This window comes from Pinus tabuliformis, chromosome X, assembly GCF_031772625.1.
Source record: "Pinus tabuliformis cultivar Carrire ecotype Pingquan chromosome X, CPIR1, whole genome shotgun sequence".
Taxonomy (NCBI): domain Eukaryota; kingdom Viridiplantae; phylum Streptophyta; class Pinopsida; order Pinales; family Pinaceae; genus Pinus; species Pinus tabuliformis.
The window spans coordinates 1,049,225,168-1,049,252,167 of NC_142308.1; the positions used below are offsets into that span (position 1 = coordinate 1,049,225,168).

General features: G+C 42.6%; 1 protein-coding gene across 1 annotated transcript in view; it reads left to right on the forward strand.

The window, feature by feature from the left end:
* LOC149143404 (photosynthetic NDH subunit of subcomplex B 3, chloroplastic-like) overlaps positions 1–27,000 on the forward strand; it is a 72,860-nt gene that overhangs the window by 37,867 nt on the left and 7,993 nt on the right. The window lies entirely within an intron of this gene.

Genomic DNA, 27,000 nt, shown 5'->3' on the forward strand with positions numbered 1-27,000 from the left:
TGCATGATCACGAGGAGAATCATGGTTCAGATCTACATCATGAGGACTATAAACTTCCATCCTTAGAGAGCCCTCTCAAGGCTCAAGAGATAGAGATAGTTAAGACGAGTGAGCATTCTTCTTTGGGACTAGTCATCGATGAGGTAGAAGTGGGTACCAAATCATCTAGCTTGGGCCTTGTTACCGACCACTTTGTGGGTGATATCCCCAGGAGAAATTTTTCCCCATGATGAGCCTCAGCTGACGGCCAACAACCCCTTGATGCCTCCTTCTAGCTCGTTGTGCCATTTCTCTGCCACCTGAGCCAGCCATGTGGTCCCTCGCCCACTTGTATTGATCGTATGTTTGAACTTTGAAGGTGGGCCTCTCGAATCTAAAGGTATGTCTTGTCATTTGGTAATTGAGTATTGGGTTTACTTATCATGGTTGTTTTTGGGTACTGATTGATGGGGGGATTTGGCGGAAAGAGTGGGCTTAGTTTGTGCTCCTGTCTCTTTGATCTCTTTTGGTTGTTACCATTGGATCTTAGTCCCGTGGGATCTCCTTTAGTGACCATTTGGTTCTAGGGTGGTACTACTTGGGAAACCTCGACTTTGGGTGCATGGTCCTACTCCTTTACTCGCACATATTACTCCCTTTTCACTCACTATACCCCCATTCATCTTTTCTCCCACCTGGGACCACATTCCCATTTTAGGTCCACATAGGGCTAGTCTCCCTATCCCCTTGCCCCCACCTTGGTTCAGGCCTAGAATGATACCCCAGAGGTTGAAGCAATTAAAAGAAAAAATTGAAACGCATAATTGGCAACATTTAACAGGAAATTGTACCACAAAATGCAAAAGATGGGCGGGACAAAAAATAATCAACACGTGGGCAAAATCCATTACATGAGCTCTGCCCTAATCATTGGCCATCACCCTAGTTCCATAGGCCCTTGATGAGCCTCCTCTATCATTCAAGAACACGTGATTGTCCCAACCCCTAGAGGGCAATGAACCACCCTACCTCGAAAGGGGTAATCATTGCTATATTATACACATCATGCTCTTTTCCTTTGAGCCCCCCGCAGTTTATTAAAGAAAATTCATAAAAGGAAAAAGGTATATAAAGAAGGGTGGAAAAATCAACGCTAGGGCACCTCATGTACCATGACTGCTCCCTCCTATACATTATATACCTAGGTGTGGGCTTTCCCTTATCTAGCTACACCTATGCCCCATTATGTGGCCCAGGGCTGCCCCTCTCATTCCCTATTCCATCTCACCTATTTGTCACTTGCCACCCCCATTAGAAGGGTGTACCTTAGACATACTATCTCCTCTAAGGGTTGAAACCACCTAATAAAGTACTTGGCTAACACCTTTGAAGTTTGGAGACACTAACACATGCCAAAGCCCACTACAGAAGGGCATGCCATTATGAAGTGCCTCTTTGTTATCCATGGTTTTTAAGCTCCTCTACTCGATTATTCTAATGATTGATTGTACTGGAAGCCTAGGGGACACATTGGATCTTATGCAGGATTGCATGTGGTTTCCATTTGGGTTTGGCTTCCCTATATGGGATCCTGACCTCCAAAGGAACACATTGGCACATGTAGGCGTGCATAGAGAGCCATGGGCCTCCACAACGATAGACAACACTCCAAAAATATTCATGGATGTTCAGAGACTACTAGCGATCCACTTTTGGGATGATGGTGACATGATTGGTACACTATGCCCAACAGGCCCCCACAGGAGCCCCACACTCTTGGCAGGTGTCCCAACACTTGTACGATGTCATGGAAACATTCATTCCACCACCTGGACCATTGCAGAGGATCTACAGACATCTCCGATTCATATGGAGACCCATGGGGTCATTGATGTGCCCTCAGACCCACTGAGAGCACCACAGGTCTACTACTTGGAGAACAAGGGGCCACCCCCTTGTCCATCATATTCCGAGGAATTTATTCCTCAATATGGTACTTCAGGATGTTATTGATCCTTTGGAGGGCGCTACAACATGCATACATCATTATTTGGCCCCTAGTGACGCTTGTTTTTACATTATGAGCTAGTATGGTGGGCTTGTCACCATTAGGGGTTATTATTTGCACATTATTTTATCATCAGGGGCCCATAGGCTAATTCAAACTCCTTAGGAGGCTATATATTGATGTTAGATACATTCATTTGTATCATCACTTGACTTGGGATCTCTTTACTCATAGAGAATTTTCACACTTTTTCCTTGGAGGATATTTGTTGGATATATTTGAATTTTGATGTATGGATTTGGGCTATTTATTTTATCTTGGAGCTTTTCTATGCAAAAAAATTGTTGGTTGGATATACTCTATAATGTTGTAAGTGATTTTTATCGTTGTTATTCTTGTTGCTGCATACTGCTAAAATTAGGGCTAGTTGCTGCATTATTGTAATGTGGAATTGAGCAATGTTTTAGCTATTAAATGTATGGGCCAATGTTATATGAATGAAATGTCCTAGAGATTATTTATCTCAAGAAGCTTGCATCATTTGCTTTAAAGTATAATTGCTTGAAAGTCGCTTTTCTTTTCTTACTATCTACATTGGATGAAGTTGACTTTTTGGGCCTCCTTGATCAAGAATCCAAGTTCTTACTCATTACCATCCTTGACTCCATATCACCAAGTGAATTAGGCATTGGTTCCATAAAAGGGTGATCATCTCAACCTTCATTTTACCATTTTTCCCCTTTTTCCAAGTCTAGCCCCATTGGGTCTCTTGGGGCATCAATTTACCATAATTAGGCCAAGGAAAAATTTCAAATTCCTCTAGGCTACTGCGCTGGTGGGTCCCCTCCCTCTCCTCCAAATTTGAGGCCATTTTTGACAGTGGAATCTTCAGGAATCCCAAGCCCGAGCTCTAGGACCAAATTTTGCCTAGGTATCCCCAAGGCTAGACACTAATAGGATGAATATAACCTTTTGAAGTAAATATTCTTGTTTCGTCCTTTCCTCTCACCTTGTCCAGGATAGGAACATCATTGGTTGCTATATTCCATCCTCGAACTTGGGCTGGGTCCACTTGGCCCCGTGTGGTCCCACGTCTCAATAAAGACTATTTGGCAAAAGCCATTTGGGAGTCCAAGTTTCCAAGGATTATAGGGATTGAGAAACCCCTTTATAAGCCTATTCTTTCTCCCTCAACCCTCCAATCCTCAACCCTTACACCTGGTGGACCAAGTCCCTTGCTTAAAGAGCAAGCAAGTTCCATTTTTCATTCCATCCTTGGTAAAGGGTTTTCAAGGTCACTTCTCACATATCCATTGACATTTACTTTATAAAGTGATCCCTACACTACTGGGACTCCTCCCATCGGTGAAAGTCCGTAAAGAGCAAGGAGACTTAGTTGTGGTGACAGTGGGCTAAGCCTCCACTGTTACCCTTGACCTAGCAGTTGCCCTCTTAGGACCCCCCTTTAGGTCCCCTGCTAGTTTGAGTGGTAACAAACCCAAGGCTGCCAAATGAGAGGCACCAGAGGAGATTTGAGCACATAGAGGGTCATGAGCTTGATGAGGATGTTATGCATCATGAACTACTTGTGGAGGGGCAACTAGTGACTCATATTAAGGCTGTGACGGATGAGGATGAACAGTCATCTTATGGGCTAGCCAGTGATAGGGCACAGACAGATGCACAAGCAACCAACGGAGCTGCAATACGTTCAGATAGTAGCTCTCTTCAGGCATACATAGATGGGGTTTGCAACATTGATCGGTTACCTCTATACAGTGGAGAGAGAGAAGTAGAGTTACCTAATCAAATCTCTTGTGTTGACCATGACAGTGAGATTGGGCGACGTGAGTTGTGTAGGGCGCAACATCTGCATGTTGAGGTTGTTGCTCATGCAGGTACATGTGCATTCGATCTTTCCATTAGGGTTGGATGGCGAAAGATTTTGAGTTGGTACTGAGAATCGTGGGCTAGAATTATGGAGATGATCTTAGTCCAAAGTGAAGCTTAGCATAAGCTCTCAGACATTAAGGATATGGGAGGCCTGGGTTGGCATTGGGATCCAGGTGCGGTTCCCTATCAGGTACCAGGGATGAGGGATGGATATGGCATCACTGAGATAGTTGACCCAATGATTGAGCGCATATGTTCCTTAGGGGAGTTTTAGTCAGGTCTAATGGGCAGGTGACTTGTGAGTAGACTCCATGGGTTGTCTTTGCATGTTGGTTGTGCATGGGGTCACAGGGTGATTAGCCTACTTTGGCAGGAGCTCGGAGAAGGAGGTTGCATTGATAGACCACCAGACAGGGCATTGCAGGGAGATGGTGCTCTCCCATTGGTATTTTGGAAGCAAGAGCTACTGAGGATAAACATAGTAGTGTAATTTTCGTTAACATCGGAGGAGTTAGGCTACTCACATCTATCAGGGCAGATGAGGAGATGTAGCTCACATCATGGAGAGTCTACTATTAGAGTGATGGGTGCATTGGCGCTTATAGGATACCAGATGGTACAGGGTGATACAACAGTGAGCGTTGGAATCCAGTGGGGTGCAGGTTTTAACCACAAAGCTCAGTGCTATGTTGAGGAGTGTAAGGGCATGTGTTTGTGTATAGCGAAGAACGATGATGCACTGTAGGGTGTTGGAGCATTATATACCCAAGTATGGGCTTCCCTTTTATTAGCTACCATTATACCCCAACATGTGGTCCGGCGCTGCCCCTTTCAATCCCTACTCCATTAAGCTCTCTATGTTAAAATTGGCAACTAGGGCAAAACTTCATGTGGGTCATCTTATTCATGGCTGATAATTTTTTTATTAGATTCCTCTCATCGAGAGGTGTAGGATTGATATAAAGATTATCCGATTCCGATAAGTATTCATGGAGATATGAATTTATTTTATGGAATTATTATCAAGCCGACTTACAACTCATGTAGGCTCAGAAGCCCAATAGACGCATCTATTCAAACACCAACGTTGTGTATAAATACAGGAGGACTTTTCCTCATTTGCACTCACTCATCTCATCACATCTCTCTCTCTCTCTATTGCGTAGAAAAGAGTCTCTTCTCTACTGCGTAGAAAAGAGTCTCTTCTCTACTGCGCAAAAAAGGGTCTCTCTCACACGTGAAGCCGGAAGCTGCTGAAACTGAAGCTGTAACTGCAAATCCAAACTTTGACCAGCGTGGACCATCAAACCTCCTCTTCTGATCTGCGCTATAGGTTCATCTAAACCTCCTCTGAAAGCGCAACTTTTGGTGGTGGAATCAAGTCAATTCGACGGACGGTTTGCAAGATATCGACTGCCCTAGTTTGAAGGAAGATGTTGAAACTGAAGCTGCAACTGCAGAAGTAAAGTTTGACCTGCGTGGACTAGAAGAGCCCCTCATCTGAACTGTGTTGTAGGTTCATCTGAACCTCCTATGAAAGCCACAACTTTTGGTGATGGAATCAAGTCAATCCGACTGACGGTTTGCAAGATATCGACTGCCCTAGTTTGAAAGAAGTTGCTGAAACTGAAGCTGCAACTGTAGAAGTGAAGCTTGACCTGCGTGGACTAGAAGATCTCCTCATCTGAACTGTGTTGTAGGTTCATCTGAACCTCCTTTGGAAGCCGCAACTTTTGGTGCTGGAATCAAGCTGATCCGACGGTCGGTTTGTGAGATATCGTCTACCCTAGTTTGATGATGAAGCCGCTAATGCTGGTACCGCTGATCTAGGGTTTGCTACTACTGATATAAATCAGATTTATTGTACTATTTCTCTCTGTTGAATTATTGAATATAAGAAGATTTGATCAAAGGGTTTCCCCACACATTGTGGGGTTTGTTCCTGGCTAGCAGCCACATCTTGTGTCTCTTGTCTTGGCTTGTTTTTTGTCAATATTTTAATGTTCTATCTGCACTTTACTTTATGTTCATGTGATTGCTAATTTGTGGAATATAATAAGAAAAAGAAGTAAACTGTTATAAGCATAGAACATACCATAACTTAACATGGTATCAGAGGTGAGGTGAAGACAAAGCTTGAGCAAGAGCAATCACCGAAGAGAAGATTGGCAAGGCTATCCTAAAAGAACTATGGGGTCCTCATCACTCTTTCCTGCTGAGGATAAGCTCCGTGAGAAGCTGACTATCACGGATGCAAGATGTCTATCTATCTAACCCTTGAGGATCAAGGAGTGTTGGATCATGTAAGAGGCAATATTGTTGAGCCTCCATCAAATGCATTTGCTGCTGCCTGGAACAAATGGAAAAACGGAGAAGTCAAAACAAAGAAGATCATCCAGGACTCTATCGACAAACACTTGGTGGCCTACATCTCTGACCTGAACACCTCCAAGGAAATCTACGATACACTGGTGAGTATATTTAAAGTTAATGATGCAAATCAAGTTTTGTTTCTTAGAAATAAACTAAGGAAAATCAAGAAGGGTAAAGATGAGAGTATGCAAGCATACTTCTTAAGAATCACCGAGATCAAGAACGATCTCCTATCTATTGGGGAGACTATTACTGATAGGGAAATGGTACTCGTGACTCTTGGAGGATTACCATCCGAATGGTACGTGTTCAAGACTACTCTTCTGAACCATAATGTAATTCCTGGTTTCGAGGAATTAATGGCTAGATGCATTCAAGAAGAAACAAGGGTAGAAGAGCAAGAAATGCCCATGCCTAAAGGTCCTCATGCTGCCTTTTCTTCCCATGCTAAGAAAATAAATAATTTCGGGACTAAATCAAAAGGAAAGGCTGGACCTAAGGGTGGAAGAAAAGGACGATGTTACATTTGCAATAAAGTAGGTCACTATGCGAGGGAATGCTCTGATAGAAAGGACTCTCACCACGATGATGATCAAAATCCCTCTCATGGTAATCGAAGGGATGGAAAATTCAATAGCAAAGGTAAGAGGAGAGTTGGGAATCAAGGAAGAGGACAACCATTCAAAAAGGCTAGAAATTCCAAGATGTATTAAATGCACCTGACCTCCAAAAGAACCTGGTATCCATCTCGGCAATGGAAAACAAAGGCTACAAGGTAACCTTCAGCGATGGCAAGGTGTGTATCGAAAAATAATGTTAAAGATGCTTCACTCTTGGGTTTCGAGTTGATTCTTTATATCAGGTCAGCGGAAGTCCGCTAGGTGTCATGTCTTATGACACATCTCTTCAGTCCGAACTTTGGCATCGGAGGTTTGCCCCCTTCATCATAAAGCTCTACTTGGTGTAAGACAAATGGTGACAGGGATGCCCAAATTCTGAGTAGAGAAAGAAGGTGTATGTCCAGGATGTGCCGAAGGAAAGCTCAAAAGGGGACCATTCCCCTCAAGCCTAAGCAAGACCTCTGATATATTACAGTTGGTTCACTCAGGCATACCTGAGGTTGGTATTAAGAGGGAGACTACTACTCCACATACTCCTGAGTAGAATGGTGTGGCGGAAAGGAAGAACCGTTTGATTGTGGAAGTTGTCCAGAGACTTCCGAAGTTTCTATGGGTAGATAATGTAACAATGCCTGATGTGGAGGAACCCATGGATCCTATTTATCCACCTGAGCCTTCCTCTTCTAAGAAGAGGCCTTCATGGCTTAGGGGGATACTTGATGATGCTGAAGGACATGCTGCACCCTGAGGAACCTTTCGTGAAAGTAAGAAACCTAACAGGTATCAGGGATACCTGACTATCATGAGCACGATCATACAAAATGAGCCTTCATCATTCTCAGATGCCGTCAAGCATCAAGTATGGAAGGATGCTATGACCAAAGAATATGAGTCTATTATGAAGAATGATGTCTGGGAAGTAGTTCCCAGACCCTAGGACAAGACAGTTGTTACTTCCAAATGGCTTTACAAGATAAAGCTTGAGGCAGATGGAAGTACGGAAAAGTATAAGGCTCATTTTGTTGCTCGTGGTTTCTCCCAGCAGGAAGGTATAGACTATGATATTTGCACTTGTTGCTAGATATACGACCATTCGCTTGATCATAGCCCTTGCGGCTTCACAAGGATGGAACCTACATCAGATGGATGTCAAGACCGCGTTCTTGCACGGTTCGATCAAAGAAGAAGTCTATGTGGAGCAACCTGAAGGATTTGAGATTTATTATTGAAAATCTCATGTATGCAGGTTGAAGAAGGCTCTCTATGAGCTTAAGCAAGCACCCCAAGCATGGTATGAGAGGATTGATAGCTACTTGATGAAGCTGGGATTCACTAGGAGTGAAGCCGATCCTAACCTTTACTTTAAGGTTGAAGATGACATGCCTCTCATACTGGTGTTGTATGTGGATGACCTCTTTTTAACAGGTGCACACCCTCATTCAAAAATGTAAGAGGGAGTTGGCTTTTGAATTTGAAATGAAAGACCAAGGACTTGAAGTGTGGCAGAAGCCAAGGGAAATTTTCTTATCTTAAGGGAAATATGTGGTGAAGATTCTGAAAAGATTTGGTATGATGGACTGCAAGCCTATGACTACCTCGAGGATCTTAACTTTTAGAAGTTATATGGTAGTGATGTCGGACCAGATTTGGGAAATGCCTTGTTGAAATTTGGTACCGGAGGACAGGTGGTTCCCTTAGGCTTTGATCTTTGGCCTAGGGAAAAGTGTCCAAAAGAATTTAATTTTTCTCCTAAAGTGACTTTATAATTTTATAAAGTTAAATCTAATTTAAAAGTGACTTTAAGTGATAAAGTTACTAAGTTTAATTTTAAAGTGACTTTTATAAAGTCAATGAAAAATTAGAAAGGAAAAGTGACTTTGGAAATAAATGACTAAATGGGTCTTTATTAAAGTGGGGTGAATTAAAAAATAAAAAGTGAGATTTAAATGAGCATTTAATCTTAGCCTTAGATCTCAATCTATTTCAGCCATTGGATTTAGGGATCACCCAAAAGTCACTTGGATCACCTAAAAGTCACTTGGGGTTAGATTAAAGGAGGAAAAGGAGGAAAAGGTCATTAATTCTTTCATGAGCAGATTGAGAGAAGGAGAACAAGAGAGATTTCTGGACAGTGAGCTGCGGAGTTTTAGCAGCGGAGTTTCAGCAGTGCGGAGTTTCAGCAGAGCGGAGTTTCAGCAGCGGAGTTTCAGCAGGGCGGAGTTTCAGCAAGTCTGTACAGCGGAGTTTCAGCAGGGTGGAGTTTCAGCAAGGCTGAGATAAGTTGTAAAAGTTTGCTTGCTGATTTTTGCTGAATATTTCTCTTACTATAAAAAGGCATTTTCCAGAAATAAAGAAGAGCTCTCAAACTGGTTTTCCCCAAGAGTTGTAGGGGGTTTTTCCAGGGTCACATTGACCAAAAATCTCAGTGTTTAAATGTGTTTTAATGGCTGTTTATTACTGCTGATTTTTATTTCTACAATTTCCAGCATTCTGTAAAATTTCCAGAATTTGTGTTTTCAGCAAATTTATTTTTTCCAGCTTGTTAAATGTATGGTTATGGGAAAGAGAATTTAACTATATGGGAGAAATAAGGAGAAAATGAAAACCGGGGTGGGAAATGAGAAATTTATACATGGTATCAGAGCTCGAGTGCTGAAGGGCAGTTTGGGATAGCAAAAGGAAAAATTACAGCTGCTGATTTTTCACTCAGAAAATTCCAGCAAGCTGATTTTTTCATAAACAACAGTTTTATCTTTACTACAACAGTGCTATTTTTCAGTTTTAGGACAACAGGATGTCATTGGGATTGAGGGTGGAGGATAGGCTGGATGGGCATACAAATTACAGCGTTTGGAAGGAGAAAATGCAGAGTATCTTTGAGGAGGCAGAAGTCTGGGATATCATGGTGCATACCACACAGAACCCTGTTGTTGTGCCTACTGATGCTACTCAGTTGACAGCTTATAATAAAAACAACAACAAGGGTAAGAGGCTGATTCTAGACGGAATCAAGACCATTGCATTCCTCATGTGAGAGGAAAGAGCAATGCCCATGAGATGTGGACAACATTGTCCAATCTCTACCAGAGTACCAATGAGAACTGGAAGATGGTCCTGAAGGAGAAGCTGAAGAACATTAAGATGGGTAATGATAGTGCAGCTCGATATCTCACAAAGATTACTAATGTGAGAGATGAGTTGGCAGCGATTGGAGAGGCCATTCCACCCACTGAGTTGGTGCGGATTGCAGTAAATGGCCTCCCCCGTTCATGGTTGAACTTTGCTGATGGGGTTTGTGCACGTGAGACCCTTCCCACATGGGAGAAGTTTTGGGATGATTGCATTCAGACAGAGATCAAGAAAGGTCAGCTTGGTGCAGCCAAGCCAGTTGAGCAGGATGAGGTTGTAACACTGGTGGTAGGAGGGCAAGAAAGGCAAAGGGAAGAAGCAGGCTTCCACAAGCAGTGGTGGGGGAAAAGGCAAAGGTAAAGGTAAACAGGGGAACACACAGAAGGACTATTCCAAGGTGAAGTGTTGGAATTGTCAAAAGATGGGACACTATGCAGTTGTGTGTCCGGAGAAGAAGAAGAAGAAGGGGAAGAACCAGGACGTGGCAGCTTCAGCAGAGATTGAGGACTTTTAGGTCGTTTTGACCAGGAGTTTGCGTTCACTACGTGTGAGTCCTCTAGTGCAGGATCATCTGCCACATAGGTTCAGAGGGAGCATGCTTTTCCCTCGATTAGCGGAGCATCTTCAGGTATCTGGTATGTGGACAGTGGGGCTTCACGTCACATGACAGGAGTCCGTGAGTACTTCTCAGAGCTTTCAGAGAGTGGCACTGATATAGAGGTAGTACTCGGTGATGATAGAGTTGTTAGAGCAGTTGGGGTGGGGACACTGACATTTCAGAGGGAGTCCAGTCCTCCCTTGAAGGTGTCAGATGTTCTTTATGTGCCAGGGATGAGGAAGAACCTCATATCCATCTCAGCTTTGGAGGACAGAGGATATGAGGTACTTGATCAGGGGTTGCCATTGCTCTTGTGGGCAGAGGCCTGCAACACAACTGTTTACTTGCAGAACAGGAGTCCGCATCGTGCCTTGGGGCACATGACTCCGGAGGAGGCTTTCTCTAGGAAGACGCCTGATATTGGTCATCTTCATATCTTTGGATGCATTACATACTCCTATATACCCAAGGAGAAGAGGACCAAACTAGAGCCCACCGCAGAGAAGGGTATCTTTTTGGGCTACAGTGAGACCTCAAAGGCCTTTCGGATTTACATTCCTGCACAAAGGAGAGTTGTTGTCAGACGGGATGTGAAGTTCGAGGAGGACAGGGCCTTTAGGAGGTCACGGGAGTTAGAGTATCTGGATCAGCCAGACCCTCAGCAGCAGTTGAGTCAGTCGCAGGGATCCAGTGGGCAGGGATCAGGAGGATCATGATGATCAGGAGGTACATCTATGAGGATGTCAGGTCCGTCAGTGAGCAGTGGTTCACCGAGCCAGAGGGGTGGTGCTCCGGGCAGCATGCAGAGCAGTTCACAGAGCAGTTCACTAGGGAGTCCACTGATGGACAGTTCACACGGTACCTCAACTTCTACAGGTTCAGGTGCAGGCAGGAGGACAACAGACAGACAGTCAGGAGTTCAGGCTCCTGATGGTGATGAGGAGGAGCTTCATTCTCCGGTGGGAGAAGTGCGCTCAGGGAAGAGGAAGCCCAAGTGGCTTCAGGACACCTTGAGAGATGCCTCATCTGTTGCTGAGCCGAAGAGGCCGGTCAGAGAGAGTAGACCACTTGAGAGGTTTTGTAGCTATATGGTGATGGTTACCAGCATCCTTGATTCTGAGCCTTCTAGCTATGAGGAGGCAGTTAGCCAGCAGGTCTGGAGAGAGGCCATGCAGGAGGAGTATTCTTTTATCATGAAGAATGATGTTTGGGAGGTGGTGCCGAGGCCTGAGGGCAAATTCGTGGTTACTTCCAGATGGCTTTACAAGGTAAAACATGCTGCAGATGGCAGCATTGAGAAATTCAAAGCAAGGTTTGTGGCTAGAGGGTTCTCCCAGGTAGAGGGAGTTGATTATGAGGAGACCTTCACTCCCGTGGCTCGATATACTTCGATCCGCTCCATTATATCGATCGCAGCAGAGATGGGTTAGAAGATCCACCAGATGGATGTGAAGACTGCATTTCTCAATGGCTTCATACAGGAGGAGGTGTACATTGAGCAGCCACAGGGCTTTGAGGTGCATGGGAAGGAGTCCCATGTGTGCAGACTGAAGAAGGCCCTTTATGGCCTGAAGCAAGCTCCCAGAGCTTGGTACTCCAGGATAGATACATATTTGCAGGGGATGTGTTTCACAAAGAGTGAGGCAGATCCGAACCTTTACTTTATTGTGATTGGTGAGGAGCCTCTCATTCTGGTGCTGTATGTGGATGACTTGGTCATTACAGGTGCAGAGAGACTCATAGAGCACTGCAAGAGAGATCTTGCGACGGAGTTTGAGATGAAGGACATCGGCTTGATGCATTACTTTTTGGGCTTGGAGGTGTGGTAGGAGGAGGGGCATTTCTTCCTAGGGCAGGGGAAGTATATTGTGGACATCCTTAGCGGATTCCACATGGAGGATTGTAGACCCATGTTGACACCGATGATCACCAACTGGAAGAAGCTTCATGCTTCAGATTCCGAGTTGGTGGATCCCACATTGTACAGGCAGCTGATTGGTTCCTTGATGTATTTGGCCAACACTAGACCAAATATCTGTTTTGCAGTCAACACGATGAGTCAGTTTATGTGTGAGCCTAGGAAGGTTAACTGGGTGGCTGCAAAACACATTTTGCGGTACTTGCAGGGGACAGTGGATTATGGTCTGGACTACAGGCAGGGAGATGGAGTGAGATTGGCAAGATACACTGATTCTGATTGGGCAGGTTGTGCTTCTGATAGGAAGAGCACTTTAGGGTGCTGTTTTGGGTTGGGTTCAGCAGTAGTGTCATGGTTCATCCAGAAGCAACAATCAGTAGCACTGAGTTTAGCGGAAGCAGAGTATATGGCAGCCAGTCTAGCTAGTTGTGAGGCTATCTGGCTTCGCAAGATGTTGTTTGGCTTATTTGGTCAGCCGTTGAGACCTTCATTGATTTACTGTGATAATCAGAGTTGCATTAAACTCACGGAGAATCCAGTATTTCATGACAGGTCAAAGCATATCAGGATCATATATCATTTCATCAGAGACTATGTTCAAAAGGGAGCTGTGAAGCTTGAGTATATTTCCATTGATGAACAGGTTGCAGATATTCTTACCAAAGCCTTACCACAGGGCAAGCATGTCTACTTCAGAGACAAGATGAGTGTGGTGAGGAACACCTTCCTCGGTAAGAGGGAGTGTTGAAATTTGGTACCGGAGGACAGGTGGTTCCCTTAGGCTTTGATCATTGGCCTAGGGAAAAGTGTCCAAAAAAATTTAATTTTTCTCCTAAAGTGACTTTATAATTTTATAAAGTTAAATCTAATTTAAAAGTGACTTTAAGTGATAAAGTTACTAAGTCTAATTTTAAAGTGACTTGTATAAAGTCAATGAAAAATTAGAAAGGAAAAGTGACTTTGGAAATAAATGACTAAGTGGGTCTTTATTAAAGTGGGGTGAATTAAAAAATAAAAAGTGAGATTTAAATGAGCATTTAATCTTAGCCTTAGATCTCAATCTATTTCAGCCATTGGATTTAGGGATCACCCAAAAGTCACTTGGATCACCTAAAAGTCTCTTGGGGTTAGATTAAAGGAGGAAAAGAAGGAAAAGGTCATTAATTCTTTCATGAGCAGATTGAGAGAAGGAGAGCATGAGAGCAAAGGAGATTTTTGGATAGTGAGCTGCGGAGTTTCAGCAACGGAGTTTCAGCAGAGCGGAGTTTCAGCAGCGGAGTTTCAGTAGAGCAGAGTTTCAGCAGCGGAGTTTCAGCAGCGCGGAGTTTCAGCAAGTCTATATAGCGGAGTTTCAGCAGGGCAGAGTTTCAGCAAGGCTGAGATAAGTTGTAAAAGTTTGCTTGTTGATCTTTGCTGAATATTTCTCTTACTGTAAAAAGGCATTTTCCAGAAATAAAGAAGAGCTCTCAAATTGGTTTTCCCCAAGAGTTGTAGGGGGTTTTTCCAGGGTCACATTGACCAAAAATCTCAGTGTTTAAATGTGTTTTAATGGCTGTTTATTACTGCTGATTTTTATTTCTGCAATTTCCAGCATTCTGTAAAATTTCCAGAATTTGTGTTTTCAGCAAATTTATTTTTTCCAGCTTGTTAAATGTATGGTTATGGGAAAGGGCATTTAACTATGTGGGAGAAATAAGGAGAAACTGAAAACCGGGGTGGGAAATGAGAAAATTCTACATGCCTCTGAGTTTCAAAAACTCATTCGCGTTGATGTTCTTGGTGAACCTTTGTCTGAACTTATGTTTTGCAGTTAGCATTGTGAGCTCATATTTGGTTGAGCCTCACTAGATTGGTGCCAAGAATCTTCTGAGATGTCTTCAGGACACAATCTCTCATGGATTGAGATACACTACCGGAAATATGAAATTGCATGATTATTCGAATGCTGATTAGGCAGGTCGTGTGGAGGATCACTGGAGCACTTTTAGTGCTGTTTCTCTTTGGATTCTGCGTCGATATAATGGATGAGCAGGAAGCAGAAGTCGGTTGCCATAAGCATCGCCGAGACCAGATACATATCTACGAGTAAGATCTCATATGTAGCTGCCTGGTTGAGAAAGCTCTTCAGTGAGCTGTTTGAACACATACCACTGTGATTCTCTATAACAACCAGAGATGGGATTCAATTACTGAGGAATCCTGTATTCTTAGATTGCTCCAGCAGATAGACATCATTTGGGATATGGTAAGTCGATGAGCAAGGAGGCTCCATCGCATTAAGATGATGTACAGGTCGATACACCTTGTTAAAGCCCCGAGGAAATATCTAATCTGTGATTTTCCCAAACGACTTGGAGTCATCAAGAAACCCTTGTACAAGGGTCCTGCATGTTGCATACATTGAGCTCTGGGAGCTCTGAGGGCTTGTGGTTCTTACTGGAGCAACATACGACCACAGGGTGACTCACCCTCCCTTGGTGGTGCGCACTGGAACAAGATGATTCGCTCTCTTGTGGGACAAGATAATTCGCTCTCTTGTGGAATAGGATGATTCGCTCTCCTGTGTAGCAGGATGATTAGTTCTCCATGGCGTCCTGGATTGATGTGTTCTCCATGGCGAATGTAGCAAGATTGATGTGTTCTCCTGTGAGCCCTGGATTGATGTGTTCAGCCCCTCTGGCTTTTGCGCCACCCTCTCTGGAGCTGTGTTGTCTCTCTTGGTACTGCTCTACCTCTTTGTTATGTATTCTCGGCCTTGGACTGAAGTCCCTCTGCCGAACTGCCCCTCACTACAACTCAGATCACTAGCTCGACTTTCTCAGCAAATGATCCGAATTGGATCCATGAAAATTATCAAATGCCATGACTATATCAAATCAGGACAAACTTCAAAATTCATGAACAAAGAGCAATCGGGAAAACCTCTGGACAGTGGCAGTTTGTAGCTAGCAAGGAATGACAAGGACCTTGGTCAAAGTGCACTGATCGAGGCCTATGGAGATCGCGCAAGAGGCAAAACTGGCAGTTGGGAAGCCCGGATCGGGGAACGGAGGCCATTTCTAATGCACGATTAGCGCTAATCACGCATCGCTGAGCAAAACCCCTCGAGAAGGAAAGGCCTCGAGTGCTCGGTCGCGTGGGAAGTCGGGAAACCGTGGGGAAAGCGCTAAGGCGAAAGGCGGTTCTCGCGCTCCAAAACCGGCGGTATATCGGGGGCATCCTTAGGCGGTAAGCGGATTTGGCAGAAAACGAGCGATTCCATTCATCACACGACACGTGTCTAGCGGATGAGAGAGAAAATCGCCTCTCATCGCACGCTAACGGTTGAGCAAGTCAACCGCACGAAATGAGCGAATATCATAGGATCTGGGGGCTCCAGATTTGACGACGGAGATCGCGCTCGATGGAGAAACCGGATTTGACAGGGGATTAAGCCGCGACACATAAGAGTTTGAAGTCTGATTTGACCGCTGAGTTGGCAGATGAGTCATTCCATAGTGTAACTGAATTACCGAACCGTCGAGGAAGAGCTGGCGCAGTTCATGAGAGGACAAGTGGCCACTTCCCTGTGGACGATGGCGATGATGCAGAGGCAGGGAACTCCAAGCGAACAACAGCAGGCGATCCGAAGGGGCGGAAGAGGAAGCGAACAGTCAAGGACAAATTGGCTTTAAGCCATGAACAGACAGAGAATAGAACACAAAGAGAGAAGAAGAGAATGAAGATAGAGAGAGCGAGAGCAAAGAAAAGACAGTGAAGCAAGAAGCAAAAAACAGAGAGCCGAGTTGACCTAAGGCAGCATCGAGTAGACAGAAGGCTTGAGAGGTTCAAGCAAATCCCTGTGAGGATCTGTCGGGAATTGAGCACCACATTGGGCTCCTCCTATCAAAGACCAGAGAGGTCAAGACTTGGAAAGGAAAAGAGTCTGTGCACTCTAGTGGCTTGGGGAATCCAAGAACCACCCTATCAAGCATTTTCTGTTTCAGGAGACTCAAATTGAGCTCCTCATTGTAAATCTCTGCTTTAAAGACATAATAAAAGAAGGCCACCATAGAAAGCTGGACTGGAGATGTAGCCCTAGAGAATAGGGTGAACTCCTTATTAAATCTGTTGTGTTCTTGCATTTGCTTACTGTGTTTCTCTTATTGTTTTCCATTCTTTCAGTGTCTGTGTATTTTGCAATCTGATCGATCCATTGCCTAAAATAACATAGACACACACCAGCACATGAGTCTGTAATACCTCCATTCATTATTTATTTAACTGAGATCACTCACGAGTGATTTTCAGATCAAGTGGTATCAAAGCTTTAGGCTATTAAGGTTAGACTAGCTTGTGTTGGTTTAGTTGTTGAATACTAGATCAAAGATCAAATTAGAAGAAGAAGAGTTGGTTGAAACTAATCCTGAAATTGGGAGAGTCTATCCTCGAAAGACAATGACAGAAGAAGGTTCTATGGGGCCAGACCCTCAATTCATAGATAGTTTCCTATCCATAAAGTCCATGGTAGAAGAAATGTATAGGGACTTTAGAAAACGTAAGGATGAAGATTCATCAGGCTCTAAGCAAGACAAAGGAGAAGATGAGTCACATTCCCATGACCACTCAAAAGGCAAAGGGAAAGAGGAAAGCTTTCTCACACCTCCTGATAGCCCTAAAAAGAAAGCATCTTTGATCAAACTAGATGTTAAATTTGATTTACCTATATATGATGGAGAGTTGAATGCAGAAAAGCTGGACAATTGGATTAGACAAATTGATGTTTATTGCAGAGTGCAGAATATCGACTCAGACAAGAGCAAGATTCAGTTGGCAAGCCTACGCCTTGGAGGCACTGCCTTGGTTTGGTGGGAAGGCAGAACCCAAGCTGACATGAAAAGACATGGTAAGACTATCTCTGTCTGGAGTGAATTTGTTTCTGCAATCAAAAAGCAGTTCTATCCATTGGCCTACATGCAGCAAGCCATGATGAGTTGGCAAACTCTTCGACAGTTGAAAGGGCAAAGTGTGCAAGGATACACTCAAGAATTTAGAAAGAGAGCATTGATTTTAGGAATCTCACTAGACTCACCTGAGACTCTGTTGAAGTACATTGGTGGTCTACACAGCTACATGAGGCACACTATCCTCATGTTTAATCCCACTAGTATAGATGAGGTATCTGTACAAGCTTCTCATCTAGAAGCTAGAGGAATGAATAGAAGTCAAGAAGTTGGGGGGTCATCCCAACCCACTGCAAGCAAGAATAAGGAGAAAAGAAAGCAGAAATGGAAAGCAAGGAAGGCTAACACTGCACAGAAAAGCAAGGCTTCATGCACTCACTGTAAAAAGGATGGGCATGATGATGAGCATTGTTGGATTCTGCATCCAGAGTTGAGACCTAAGAAGTTTGAGGGCAAGAAGAAGAAGATTGCTGCAGCTATTCAAAAGATTTGGGGTCAGACTCAGGAGATGAAACAACCATTGCAGCCACAGGTATAAGAGGTAAGAATTCTGAAGCATCTACTAGTAATTATGCACAATCTACTATTGATGAAGAAAATGAGAGAAAAAGACATGAGCTTTTCCATATTCGAGTTATTTCCAAACATCAAAAGATTGATACTTTGTTTGATAGTGGCTCACAATAAATTTAATTTCTGAAGCAATTGTAAAGAAGTTGGGATTAGCAACTACACCTCACAAGAAACCATACCCATTAGGATGGTTAAATGATAAAGCACAACAAGTGACTAGACAGTGCAAACTCAAGTTTTCTTTTGGGTCAGCATTTGTAGATGAGGTTGAGTTAGACATAATTCCTTTGGATATATGTGGAATTGTTGTAAGAAGTCCTTACTTGTATGATAGGAAAACTATTTTCTATAGAGCTGGGAACAAGTATCTACTTGTTAAAGATGGAATCAAATACTTTGTAAGAGCTCATAAGCTCAAGAATAATTATACTCTCATAAAATCAGGGTAGATGAAAGTAATGATAAATTCATGCAAACAATTCTTACTGATGGTTGTAAAGGAAAAGAAACTTGATAATGTATTTGAGGGCTGTAATGCTAAACAACAAGCTGATTTAGAAAAGGTTGTTTCAGAGTATGATATCTTGTTTCAAGAACCTAAAGGTCTGCCACCCAAAAAGGAAATAGTACATGATATTAATTTGTAGCAAGATGCTCCATTGCCTAACATTGGAATGTACAGGTTGTCCGCTTTAGAGAATGCTGAAATCAAGAAGCAGGTGCAGGAGTTTGCTCGAGAAAGGGTTCATCAGACCTAGCACATCACCATGTGTGTCACCAATCGTTTTGGTGAGAAAGAAAGATGGCTCGTGGAGAATGTGCATTGACTGCCGAGCACTGAATAAGATAACAATCAAAAATCGTTATCCCCTTCCTTGCATAGATGATCTTTTAGATCAATTGAAAGAAGCTGTTTATTTCTCCAAGCTAGATTTGCACAGTGGATACCATCAAGTCAGAGTTGCAGAACAAGATGCATGGAAGACTGCTTTCAAAACTAAGCAGGGATTGTATGAGTGGCTGGTTATGCCTTTTGGATTAACTAATGCTCTTGTGACTTTCATGAGATTAATGAATGACGTGCTCAGACCTTTTCTTGATGATTTTGTTATTGTGTATCTGGATGACATTCTGATTTTTAGCAAAACGTGGGAACAACACTTAAAGCATGTTAAGCAGACACTAGATGTTTTGAAAAGAGAAAAACTTCATGTTAAACTCTCAAAATGTGAATTTGGAAAAACATCTCTGAATTATTTGGGTCATATAGTAGGGGGTGGTGAATTGAAGATAGATCCCTCTAAGGTGGCAGTCACTGTAAACTGGCCTAAACCCAAATTTGCTACAAAAGTTAGAAGCTTCTTAGGAGCAGCACAATATTGGAGGAAGTCCATTTCTAACTTGTCCTTAATTGCAGCTCCCTTACATGCTTTAACAAGATTGAACAAGGTGTTTCTTTGGGGAGGCAAACAACAGAAATCCTTAGACACCTTGAAAGAAAAGATTAGTACAACACATGTACTAGCACTGCCTGATCTTCGAAGACCATTTGAGATCAAACAGATGCCAGTGACTATGCCATGGGAGCAATGTTGACACAACACGGTAAACCCATATGTTATCATTTTGAGAATTTTAATCCTGCAGTAGTTAACTATCCTACATATGATAAAGAATTGTATGCATTAGTTTAGAGTGTGAAAAAGTGGAAACATTACTTAATGGGCAAAGAGACAGTAATACATACTAATCATCAACCACTTCAATATCTACACTCCCAAACTAAGTTGCAGCAATCAAGGCACTATAGATGGATGGGTTTTCTACAACAGTTTCATTTAGTCATCAGATATAAAAATGGCATACATAATAAAGCTGCAGACATGTTATCTAGACCCATTATAAATGCATCTACTATACTTAAGCATAATTTTGTGCTACATGAAAGCTACATTGAACAATATGCTCAAGATATAGACTTTAAAGATGTATATGCAACTTTAATTCAAGGCAAACGAGTAGAAGAATTGGATTATCATGTAAAGAACCGACTCTTATACCATTGTGGGAAGTTATGCATTCCACAACTGAAAGAGTAAAGATAATTAGAGAAGCACACACTTCTCTGATATCAGGTCACTTTGGGGTAAGTAAAATAGTTGCATAGTTGCAAAGATTTTGCTATTGGCCAAAAATGAACGAGATAGTTTCTAGATATGTAAGAGGGTGTACTATGTGTGCTAAAAGCAAGCCCAGCAATAGAAAACTAGGCTTGTACACTCCATTACCAGTTCCTTCTCACCCTTGGGAAAGTGTTTCCATGGATTTTGTTGGAGGACTGCCTAAATCTAGGAAAGGTCATGATTATCTATATGTTGTTGTGGATAGGTTCAGCAAAATGTGTATTTTGATACCTTGTAATAAACAGATTACAGCTGAACAAACTGCAAAACTGTTCTTTGAACATGTATGGGTTCATTTTGGATTACCCACTTCCATTGTATCTGATCGAGACACCCGATTTGTGGGGAAGTTTTGGTCAAGTCTGTGGGAACTAATGGACACTAAACTGAAGAAAAGCACAACTTTTCATCCACAAACTGATGGCCAGACAGAAGTAGTTAATAGGACAGTGATCCAGTTACTCAGAGGATATTGCAGCAAGCATCCTAAGCTTTGGGATGAACATTTGTGTTATGTGCAACATGCTTACAACAGAGAAAAACATTCTTCTACACAGAGATCTCCTTTTGAGACCTGTTTTGGTTTCACACCAAGGTCTCCTTTGGATTTTGTCTTTGGTAAAGGTACCACAGTTGACGGACATAGTGATGTGGATAGGGCAACTAGGTTCATTGAAAAGATCCAAGAGATCCACCAGGCAGTACAGGAACAGCTGGAAAAGAGCCAAGCCAAATATGAGGCAAGGCATGACACGCATCGGATGGAGCATAGTTTCCAAGTTGGTGACCAAGTCTGGTTGTATATCAGCAAGGACAGGATGCAAGGTGAAGGTAAAAAGCTAAAGCCTATTAGGTATGGACTCTTCAAGATACTTGAGAAGATTGGTGAGAATGCTTTTCGCCTTGATCTACTAGCTTACATGCACATCTACTCAGTCGTAAATGCAGATTGCTTGAGGCTGTTTGAACCTTCACTAATTGAGGATCTCGAAGAGCAGAGTCAATTGCCTTGTATTGATGACCTGGTACCTGAATATCTTAATGAATTGCAGGAAGACACAGTTCTGGACAGGAAGGTGAGGACGGCGCGCAGGGGAGAAGTTGAGTACCTCAGAGTAGGGCTCAAGGGTTCAAAGCCAAGCAGTGCAAAGTGGATAGAGATTGGACAAGTGAGACAATTGTACCCTCACTTAGTCGAAGCTTGAAAACCAACTTTTGGTGGTCCAAAAGCTTTTCAGTGGGAAGGCCGTGATCCGAATTGGATCCATGAAAATTATCAAATGCCATGACTGTATCAAATCAGGACAAACTTCAAAATTCATGAACAAAGAGCGATCAGGAAAACCTCTGGATAGTGGCAGTTTGCAGCCAGCAAGGAACGACGAGGACCTCGGTCAAAGCGCGTTGACCGAGGCCCATGGAGACTGCGCAGGAGGCAAAACTGGTAGTTGGGAAGCTCAGATCGGGAAACAGAGGCCATTTCTGATGCGTGATTAGCGCTTAATCGCGCATCGCTGGGCAAAACCCCTTGAGAAGGAAAGGCCCCAAGCACTCAGTCGCATGGGAAGTTGGGAAACCGTGGGGAAAGCGCTAAGGTGAAAGGTGGGTCCCGCGCTCCAAAACCGGTGGTATATCGAGGGCATCCTTGGGTGATAAGTGGATTTGGCAGAAAATGAGCAATTCCATTCATCACACGATGCGTGTCCAGTGGATGAGAGAGAAAATTGCCTCTCATTGCGCACTAACGGTCGAGCAAGTCAACCATCCGAAATGAGCGAATATTGTAGGATTTGGGGGATCCAGATCTGACGACGGAGATCACGCCCGATGGAGAAACCGGATTTGACAGGGGATTAAGCCGCGACCCATAAGAGTTTGAAGTCTGATTTGACCGCTGAGTTGACGGATGAGTCATTCCACAGTGTAACTGAATTACCGAATCGTCGAGGAAGAGCTGGCGCAGTTCGTGAGAGGACAAGCGACCACTTCCCTGTGGACGATGGTGATGACGCAGAGGCAGGGAACTCCAAGCGAACAACATCAGGCGATCCGAAGGGGTGGAAGAGGAAGTGAACGGTCAAGGACAAATTGGCTTTAAGCCATGAACAAACAGAGAACAGAACACGAACAGAGAAGAAGAGAACGAAGACAGAGAGAGCGAGAGCAAAGAAAAGACGGTGAAGCGAGAAGCAAAAAACAGAGAGCCGAGCTGACCTAAGGTAACATCGAGCAGACAAAAGGCTTGAGAGGTTCAAGCAAATCCCTGTGAGGATCTGTCGGGAATTGAGCACCACATTGGGCTCCTCCTATCAAAGACCAAAGAGGTCAAGACTTGGAAAGGAAAAGAGTCTGTGCACTTTAGTGGCTTGGGGAATCCAAGAACCACCCTACCAATCATTATCTGTTCAAGAGACTCAAATTGAGCTCCTCATTGTAAATCTCTGCTTTAAACTCACAATAAAAGAAGGCCACCACTGAAAGCTGGACTGGAGACGTAGCCCTGGAGAATAGGGTGAACTCCTTATTAAATCTGTTGTGTTCTTGCATTTGCTTACTGTGTTTCTCTTATTGTTTTCCATTCTTTCAGTGTCTGTTTATTTTGCAATCTGATCGATCTGTTGCCTAAAATAACATAGAAACACACCAGCACATGAGTCTGTAATACCTCCATTCATTATTTATTAATTGAGATCACTCACGAGTGATTTTTAGATCAGCAAACCTTGCTCTAGAAAAATCAAACTCTTTGATCTCTCAAGTGCGTCTCCAGCTGACCCTCAAGCCTCCTCTTATACTTTTCCTGTTGATGAATCAATGACCGAGATTAAGTCCCTAATCAACGATTAAGATTAAAACGGACTTGATCCTTGTTACTTATAAGTTTTTCACCCATATTCCTACTAATACCCACCAATATTTTTATTTTCCTAATTTTAGACTTAGGAACCCATTAAAAATATTAATTATTTTAATAACTTCTCATCCGGGTGGAATTCCTCCAAACGATTTCTGGGTTTTGGAGATCTCATGTGTTCTAGCCCCTCCACAAAATTTCGGAGCTAGAGAACATCTGATGCTACCCAAAATCAACAAGTCTTTTATGGCTACTCAGGGGAATGTATCCATCTCCCCTAGTCATATCAACATGACCCAACCAAGTTTGTCTAGCTTCTTAGGAGATGGTTTGCCCGATCCTGCAAAGATATGAACACTCCCTATCAATAAGGGAGACATTCTGCATCTGCCATCACGCCAAGCTTGTCTCTGAAGTATACAAACTTCGTTCTAGATAGAAGATTGGTGAGAATGTCTGTAATCTACTTGTTTGTGGATATGTATTGGAGCTTCATTGATTCTTTCTGCACCATGTCTTGGATGAAGTGATATTTGATCTCAATATGCTTCAAATTGTCATGAAAAATTGGATTGTCCGAAAGCTTGACACAACTTTGATTATCACAATATATCAAGGTCATCTCTAGCACTTGATCAAATATCCCCACAAGTAGTTTATGAAACCACACTGCTTCCTGACTTGCGGCTCTCGCTGTGATATACTCTGCCTCTGTTATACTGAGTGTGAAAAAAGTTTACTTCCTTTTAAACCAGGACATCATAGCTGATCCCAAGTTGAAGCAGCACCTCGAGGTGCTATTTTTTTCCTCTGCATTCCCAGCCCAATCTGAATTTGTATATCCCTATAGCCTCACTTAACCACCTATCTCAGATCATATCCAACCGTACCATGTTGGTACTTCAACACATGTTTTGTTGCATACCTTAACTCAACCATAAACTGACCAAATTCCTTCATTGGATCCATCACCGCAGTTGATTTTTGGTTTATTCTGATTGGGTGTTCCCTCTGACACTGGAGCAGATCCTCTTGTGGCAATCCTTGCTGCTACCTTTTTCATAGAAAGAAATCCTCCTACCATTGCTACTCCCTTTATCACTGAAGCATACTCGACTGTCTGGCATGGTCCCTTCATAGAAGGCATACAACTGCTAGAGACTTCTTGTCTAACAATCTCAAACCATGACATCCTCTTGGAAGGTTGCTCCTTCCACCCCGCTTGTTTGTTTTCGCCCTCGGAATTGGAAGCTCTTTCAGTCGTATGGCAGGATCCTAGATGTTTGTACAATCCTCCCTCTCGAACATCAATCCTTCATGTTGAGTCTATGCTCGAGCTCAAGAACTTGACCATTTGGCGTCTAGAGCAAAAATATCCTCGTAGTCCACTCCCTCTTTTTGGGAGAACCCACTTGCCACAAAACTCGCTTCTATGCTGCCATCTACAGCATGAATCATCGCCTTGGTAGTCTCCACTATGGATCTATTCTTCCTTTCTGCAAACTCCATTCAGGAGGTGATGAAAGGAAAAAATTATAACTAAGTAAAGAATACAAGGACAATAGGCTGACCAAAAATGAAAATAGTAAAATAATCAAGTGAGAAAAAATATGATTGGAAGTACTTGTCTTTTGATTTGGGAAGAAACTGGTGAGGATTGTCAACTCCCTTTTTAACAAATCTGTGACTTCTATTGAGGTGGATGCTCATCGTCATCATCATCAACATTGACCACTGATGCATGTTGCTTTCTCTTCCTTTTCTTCTTAGGACACTGGGAGGCATAGTGTCCAAAATTATGACAAATGAAGCACTTGACCTTTGACATATCCTTCTTCTTCTCCTTGGGCACCGATGCCTGGGCTGGCTTTCCTAATAATTTGCACAGTCGTCCCTCTTAGTCAGATAGGTGAGAGAATCTTGAAAACCTATCACGTGTCTAGAAGCACCACTGTCCACCAAACAAATATCATTATTTGTAATAGAATTTGAAAGAGCAGATACAGAGACTTTCTAATGACCATAAAAGAACTTCCTTCTTCCATTTTGAGACTTGACACCATTTGGTAAGAGATCTAAAATCCCGTCAAGCTGCTGAACACTTGTCTCTTACGCTGACTTCAATGGTTGCTCTTTCAACAAAGCTCTGATGCCATTTTGAATTTTCTACAAGGTACATAGTAGAATTCTAATTTCTATCAGATAATTACTTCCTAATGATTTTACACAGTATTCTTATCCCACTGATATCATTGAGCAATTGCACTTCAGAAAATATCAACAGTAAATGATCATAGAAAGACACTAACTATGCACAATAGAGACAATATTTTTACCCTAGGAAACCCAGCCTTGGGAGAAAATCCAACAAATTTTTTTTAGGAGATATTATTCTTCAGCAAGGTTCACAAATCCAATTTGTCTAGAAATTTGTGCCAATGTCCAAGTAAAAAATACCAGTCAAAATTGGTCAAACTCCAAGTCAACACTGGTCAAACCACCAAAATTCAACACTGGTCAAACAATCATCCTATGGTCAAATTCAGCCTCATGGTTAAAGTTCAGTCCTATGGTCAACCCGATGGCCTGTGATCAATTATGGCCTGCGGTCAACTCTTGTGGTTTGTGGCCACTTCCTGCGGCTGCAGTCAACCCCTGTGGCCGCAGTCAACCATGAGGCTGTGGTCAACTCCAACGGCTTGGTCAAATCTCACTTAAGTAGCTTGGTCAATAACAGTGAATCTCGGCACTGCATTACACGTGTGGCTGTCCAATGAAGAGAGATAGACCTCAGAAAAATCCAATTTCTCCTTGTTCAGACTTGCGCATGCTTGATGGAGAAAATGAGAGGTCATAATGCCTTTTATACAAGTCAAATGGGGTGAACCGTGAAATACCCCAAAGGACACATCCCTTCATGAGCTGGGCTGACTTGTCTTCTTGGGCCGGCTTGATGCTCCAAAAGTCAAATTTTTAATTAATTTTTTTTTATAATTTTACTAGGCCGACTTAGGCAAGCAGGAATACTTCCCAATGCCACAAAAAATCAACAAGTGATGTATCATGTTGCAATCTAGTCATTCAACAGTCTCTAATATCACTCCTTTCCATGGGAAAGGGCCTATAATCAGTACTGCATATTCTGTTTACTTTGAGAAACTATTGGCCATGTTGTAGCTTCCAGAGGAATGCTTCACTGTTCTGTCCTTTTGGTGGCCTATAATCAGTACTGCATATTCTGTTTACTTTGAGAAACTATGGGCCATGTTGTAGCTTCCAGAGGAATGCTTCACTGTTCTGTCCTTTTGGTGAACTGTACAGAGTCCGTCCAAACATCCTATTGAATGAAGTATATTGTCAACTACCAGGCTCTGATGGAGAGTCACCCAGACCAAAACGCAATCTTTATGAAATGCTTTAAAGAAGCAGGAATGTGTTATCAAACAACTCCTATTCTATGTGAACAATATTTTCTGAATTTGCTTTGTCATTGAGGGATCTTTTATAAATGAGTCTTGTATTTAGAGATTGAATTTGCAGTGGGAGTGCTGTTGTAAAGGTATTTTTGTGAGTAAATGTTTCTTATTGAATGCTATAATAGAGGTTAACTAGGTTTGAAAGGCCATGGGTATTTTTAAAGAGGTCGTGCCTGCTTAAGTTGGATCACAGCTTCTAACACTGGAAAGAGAGTCCTCCTGTTGATCAATTTTTTTTCTTGCATATAATATATGTTTTCAGAATTTTAAAAAGTAAAAACTTTGGTTTACAATATGCTTGTTTGGAGTTTTACTATTGAAGCAACCATTTATACTAGAGTTTGATTTTTTTTCTTCAATAAATTTTTTATGCTGTTGCAACTGAAGATGCTGTTAAAGAGATCAAAATACTATTTGAAATTCTTTAGTTGCATGTTTAGTTTACAAATATGC